This window comes from Delphinapterus leucas, chromosome 21 (genome assembly GCF_059928025.1).
Source record: "Delphinapterus leucas isolate spDelLeu-1000000601 "Yukka" chromosome 21, BTC_Dleu_Yukka2, whole genome shotgun sequence".
In the NCBI taxonomy this organism is placed as follows: domain Eukaryota; kingdom Metazoa; phylum Chordata; class Mammalia; order Artiodactyla; family Monodontidae; genus Delphinapterus; species Delphinapterus leucas.
The window spans coordinates 3,249,348-3,255,896 of NC_143149.1; the positions used below are offsets into that span (position 1 = coordinate 3,249,348).

The 6,549-nt window shown below is 34.6% G+C and overlaps 1 non-coding gene across 1 annotated transcript; it reads right to left on the reverse strand.

Moving 5' to 3' along the window:
- Window positions 1-423: 423 nt before the first annotated feature.
- Window positions 424-544, reverse strand: LOC115803237 (small nucleolar RNA SNORD22). Its single transcript, XR_004023921.1, has one exon. It is a non-coding gene; the product is annotated as a small nucleolar RNA SNORD22 (small nucleolar RNA).
- Between the last annotated feature and the right edge of the window lie 6,005 nt (window positions 545-6,549).

The window sequence follows — 6,549 nt, forward strand, 5'->3', positions numbered from 1 at the left end:
GTATAGATAGGTTCAAACATTCAAAAACTTATTTTATGAAAGTATATCCAAATTAAACTGGAATAGTATCACACGTAACTGGATATCATAAAATTGTGAGATAAACTAGGAAAATGTACTCTTGTAGGTACTTGGGGAGGAGAGATACACTAATACTACACCATACTCCTTCAGTATGTTCTTTTTCTTTTTTTGAAAGTTAAAATAAAACTATATTTAGAAAGGCTGAAATGATTGTATGCTAATTTGAACAGGTAAGTTTTACAAGGAATGACTTGAAAATCCTCTTTTTGACAAAACATCCTCTAAGAGATGGATTCCATTATATGCGCCTTGTTCTTTCTCCAGACCTGGACAAGGATACATAACTGATTTTTCACAAAGTGATTCTTTCTTCCTTTCCTGTGTTTGGAGGTCCTTGCGCTCTCTCAGACAGTTCCTCTGAAACAAACTTGCCTCCCCTCCTCCAGCTAGCCCCAGCGGGTTCACCCAGGCTCTGGGACTAGGATGGGAGGTAAGATGTGTGACTGTTTCTTCACTGGGCTTTAACATACGTTCTTAACATTTAGTTATAAGCTAGTATATGTTACTATGCACATGCGTATATATGCACACACATACATGTATATGCACATTAAAGTCATTTTAATAAAGAGTTAACTTTCAGTAAAAAAATAAGTTAATTGAATAGTTACTATACTTCACATTTATCACTGATGTAACCCACATGGTTTCTTCATTAAGAATCTGAAACAGCACAGTATGATATCTGGTGATAGCTACTGGGATTTCAACCATAAGCCTTGGAAGAAACTAATTCCATTACAATCCAGTCTTATGTCAACTCCGGCAAATATAACAGAAGTCTATAATAATCATGACTGATTTACCCAATTGCAAAAATAAAATCTCTACAAATATAATATGTACAGAACATGATTTCACATCTTTATCTTCACATTAAATGTATCCACAAAGACTTGAAGCATGTGGAGCTATATTTGAGTTGGAGCATTTACTGTTGTTTTTCTCTTGATAAATAATGTATATTTTAATTAATGCCTCTCAATATTCCTTATTTTCAAAAACCTAAGCGTTTGTATAACTCTTTCTCAGGTTTCCCCAACTAAACAGACTAGATGTTTCTCACCCACATATTTATAACAACATACACACCCACATACACACATATACACTCACAATTCAAAATACTGGAGGTGTGGAGTATAACACATATTTGTATTTTCTGGATTCTCTATATTTATTTCCTCCTGTTAATTCAGAATTAAAACTTAATCATAATTTCAATGTAAATACTTGTTTATGAAAGTGAATCCTCATATAAGATTGTTAGAAGTATATCACATTTATTTACTCCCTACTTTAAGGAGAAAACTCAACTCATTTACTCATACTTGACTGAATTGATTTGACCTCTAGTGAAATCATTTCACTTGGCCACCATGAAGCATTATGACATCAAAATAAAGCATGTCATATGCATGACTCCTAACTGCTCTCTTAAAATGGTGATCCACTAGGCATACGTATCAAGTGTTCTTCAAATGTTCCATTAAAATATATACAAAGATGCACAATATTGCATAACTAGTGTCAGCTAATAATAGCTAAGATTAATTGACTGTTACGTACTCTACTAAGTACTTACATGATTTTCTAGTATAAAAATTCATAGTTCAATGAGAGTGACAGTGGATAAACTGAAGATCATCAAGGTCAGATATTGACCCAGATTCATATAGCAAATATATGCAGAACCAAGTCTAGACTCCAAGTCTCCTTGATTCTAAATTTTGTGTCCTTTCCTATACCACAGTGCCTTTCTGAAGAGGTTAGCAAAGCCTATAGATTATATTTCTTTTTAACTGATAAAAAGGGAATGAGGAGCACATTCTTGAATTAAACACCCATGTTCCGAAATTTTCTGTTTTATTAATTCCCATCTTCTAAACTTAATTTTAAGAAAACTTCACTTTATTGACAAGAAAAATTGCTACTATCATCCACATATAATGCTGACTGAACAAAGTCTTAATTGTAGATAAGAAACATAGAAAGAAATATTTCTATTTCTTTCAACGCCTGAAATTTTATTTTCAGTGCCTGAAATTCAAGCAGGGGAACAGCACACAAGAAACGTAGTTGGGAAATGAGTATTTTGGGATGTGTGTGTGGTTTTTAACACTGATGTGTAATGTATTGAAAGAAAAACTCTTAACTCGCTAGTTAAGTAAGATAAGCCGACAGAGCAGGAAAATACAAAAATTCATCCAGAGCACCTGTGTGACACAGAAGTCTGTTAAGTGTCAGATTTAAAGTAAGGTGTAGTCCCATCCAAATGACTCTGAGGTTTTGTTCTAAGAAGGAGGAAGTAGCTGGCTTCGCAACAAGGGCTTTCAACCACCTTAAATATGCACCAAATGCTGGTACTGGATTGAGTCAAAAGAGCACAACTTTTAAAATGACCTTCTAATAGAATCAGAAAAACATAATAATATCTGCCTGGTTTCTTAAGTTAAAGATGCATATAGGAGTGGTTTCTATGAAATAATAGCTGAGAGCCAAAATAAAAGAGTGACATAGAGGCAAATATTAACTTGAGATGACAGGAAACATAAACTGAGTTAGAAAAAAAATGCATTTATTTAGGGGTCATAAAGAACTATTATTGGATGGAGAAAAACAAATTTTTCTTTGGTTTTTTATAAAGAACCAATATCAGAAATTCAAAATACGGAGGAAATACATAGAGAAATCAGAGAGAGGAAGGATAGAGGTGATGGGGATGGGATAAAGGACAGAAAAGAGAGAGAGAAGAAAGAGAGGGAAGAAAGAAAATAGAGAACAAAGATGTAGTTAATCAAAAGTGTTCACCGGGCTTCCCTGGTGGCGCAGTGGTTGAGAGTCCACCTGCCGATGCAGGGGACGCGGGTTCGTGCCCCAGTCCGGGAGGATCCCACATGCCGCGGAGTGGCTGGGCCTGTGAGCCATGGCCACTGAGCCTGCGCGTCCGGAGCCTGTGCTCCACAACGGGAGAGGCCACAGCAGTGAGAGGCCCACGTACCGCAAAAAAAAAAAAAAGAAAAAAGTGTTCACCAAATTTTAGACAGAATTAATGAAAAACACCATAATTATATATAGCAGAGTGTATGTAATGTCCAAGGTTCAAAAAGAAAGTAGCCTATAATTATTCTGTCATTACTAAAATAATTTGCACTCCTATTATGCTTTCTGGGGTGGAAAGTATACTTACTTCTTTGGTCTTCTTCTGTAGGGGATTTTTATCAATGAGACAGGTTTTACCAATGGGACAAACATTAGTCTTTAAGAAATTAATCAATACCCAGGACTCAAGAAGGGAATTTCATAGTAATAAAGGAGCAAAGTACAATGCCTGATATGATTATGATTTAAAAATAAAATACAGAAGGTAAACTATCATTTTTGGAAAATGAGTAATATTAAATTTTTTAATATTAAATTAATTCCATAAAACTGGATTACATTTATAAGAGTATAATGGGGAAGGCTGAAGATTATTGATGGACTAAAGTTAAACACTTTTCTTGCTTCAAATAAAGGATAAAAATAATCAGAACTTGTTTATTCCTTGGCATTGTTAGACTTTATTTAAGAATTTTATTGAACTAAAATGAGAATGAATAGCGTACAAGAACAACAAACAGCCACAATAGAGAAAAAAGACATAGACCATTAAAGAAATAAACAATAGAAAATGATAGTAAGGAAGTGAAAATATCAGTTATAATAGTGAATTTAAATGGGCTAACTTCTCCAGTTAGAAGACACAGATTCTAAAGCTAGGTAAGGAAATCTAGCTGTCAGTGAGAAACAGAACAACAAGAAAACAGTAAATGACATTAGAATTTGTGTGGTAAAATAGCCAATAAATAAAATAATAAAGAAAGCAGATACAGATATATTTTTAGATTAAATAGAATTCAACTTGAAAGCATTTAATAGAGGAAAGGATTATACAGGCAAACTTATTTGACAAAGATAATAAAATGATTTCTTTATCTAAATACACAGGCATGTATAATTTACAATAATCTCTTAGGTAGTCAAAGAAAATGTTAAGAAATAAATTCCACTAGGAAATTTTCATAGGTGAGGATATATTTTTTATAACCTGTAATTATCAATTTATATATAGAAAAGATTAAAGTGGATACAAAGATCAATCAAAATCAAACTGCTGTGAAAATTTGTAAGACACTAAAATCATTAATCATCTTTCAAAAATTCATAGGACACTAAAGAGTAAAATATAAAATAAAGCCTTATTTCCTCTGTCTACTATCCCTTAAACCAAAAATAACCACTACACATAGTAAATATATGCCGCTCATTCTATTCATATTAAAATTTTATCATTTATTTATGTATGTGTGGATTTACTTATTTACGTTAACCTTCTATTGTATTTAATTTTTTTAACATCTTTAGTTGAGTATAATTGCTTTACAATGTTCTGTTAGTTTCTGCTGTATAACAAAGTGAATCAGCTATATTTATATCCCCATATCCCCTCCGTCCTGCATCTCCCGCCCACATCCCTATCCCACCCCTCTAGGTGGTCACAAAGCACCGAGCTGATCTCCCTGTGCTATGCAGCTGTTTCCCACTAGCTATCTGTTTTACATTTGGTAGTATATATATGTCAATGCCACTCACTCACTTCCTCCCAACTTATGCTTTCCCCTCCCCGTGTCCTCAAGTCCATTCTCTATGTCTGCATCTTTATTCCTGTCCTGCCCCAAGATTCTTCAGAACCATTTTTGCTTTTTTTAGATTCCATATATATGCATTAGCATACGGAATTTGTTTTTCTCTTTCTGACTTACTTCACTCTGTATGACAGATTCTAGGTCCATCCACCTCACTACAAATAACTCAATTTCGTTTCTTTTGTTGACTGAGTAATATTCCATTGTATATATGTGCCATATCTTCTTTATCCATTCATCTGTTGAAGGACACTTAGGTTGCTTTTGTGTCCTGACTATTGTAAATAGTGCTGCAATGAACATCGTGGTACATGACTTCTTGAGTTATGGTTTTCTCAGGGTATTTGCCCAGTAATGGGACTGCTGGGTCATATGGTAGTTCTATTTTTAGTTTTTTAAGGAACCTCCACACTGTTCCCCATAGTGGCTGTATCAATTTACATTCCCACAAACAGTGCAAGAGGGTTCCCTTTTCTCCACACCCTCTCCAGCATTTATTGTTTCTAGATTTTTGATGATGGCCATTCTGACTGGTGTGAGGTGATACCTCATTGCAGTCTTGATTTGCATTTCTCTAATGATTAGTGATATTGAGCATCCCTTCATGTGTTTGTTGGCAATCTGTATATGTTCTTTGGAGAAATGTCTATTTAGGTCTTCTGCCCATTTATGGATTGGGTTGTTTGTTTTTTTGATATTGAGCTGCATGAGCTGCTTGTAAATTTTGGAGATTAATCCTTTGTCAGTTGCTTTCTTTGCAAATATTTTCTCCCATTCTGAGGGTTGTCTTTTCATCTTGTTTATGGTTTCCTTTGCTGTGCAAAAGCTTTTAACTTTCATTAGGTCCCACTTGTTTATTTTTGTTTTTATTTCCATTTCTCTAGGAGGTGGGTCAAAAAGTATCTTGCTGTGATTTATGTCATAAAGGGTTCTGCCTATGTTTTCCTCTAAGAGTTTTAGAGTGTCTCGCCTTACATTTAGGTCGTTAATCCATTTTGAGTTTATTTTTGTGCATGGTGTTAGGGAGTGTTCTAATTTCATTCTTTTACATGTAGCTGTCCAGCTTTCCCAGCACCACTTATTGAAGAGGCTGTCTTTTCACCATTATATATTTTTGCCTCCTTTATCACAGATAAGGTGACCATAAGTGCATGGGTTTATCTCTGGGCTTTCTATCCTGTTCCATTGATCTATATTTCTGTTTCTGTGCCAGTACCATAGTGTCTTGATTGCTGTAGCTTTGTAGTATAGACTGAAGTCTGGGAGCCTGACAGCTCCGTTTTTCTTTCTCAAGTTCGCTTTGACTATTAGGGGTTTTTCGTGTTTCCATACAAATTGTGAATTTTTTTGTTCTAGTTCTGTGAAAAATGCCTGTGGTAGTTTGACAGGGATTGCATTGAATCAGTAGATTGCTTTAGGTAGTAGAGTCATTTTTGCAATGTTGATTCTTCCAGTCCATGAACATGGTATATCTCTCCATCTGTTTGTATCATCTTTAATTTCTTTCATCACTGTCATACTTTTCTGCATACAAGTCGTTTGTCTCCTTAGGTAGGTTTATTCCTAGGTATTCTATTCTTTTTGTTGCAGTGGTATATGGGCGTGTTCCCTTAATTTCTCTTTCAGATCTTTCATCATTAGTGTATAGGAATGCAAGAGATTTCTGTGCATTAATTTTGTATCCTGCTACTTTACCAAATTTATTGATTAGCTCTAGTAGTTTTCTGGTAGCGTCTTTAGGATTCTCTACGTAGAGTATCATGTCATCTGCAAACAG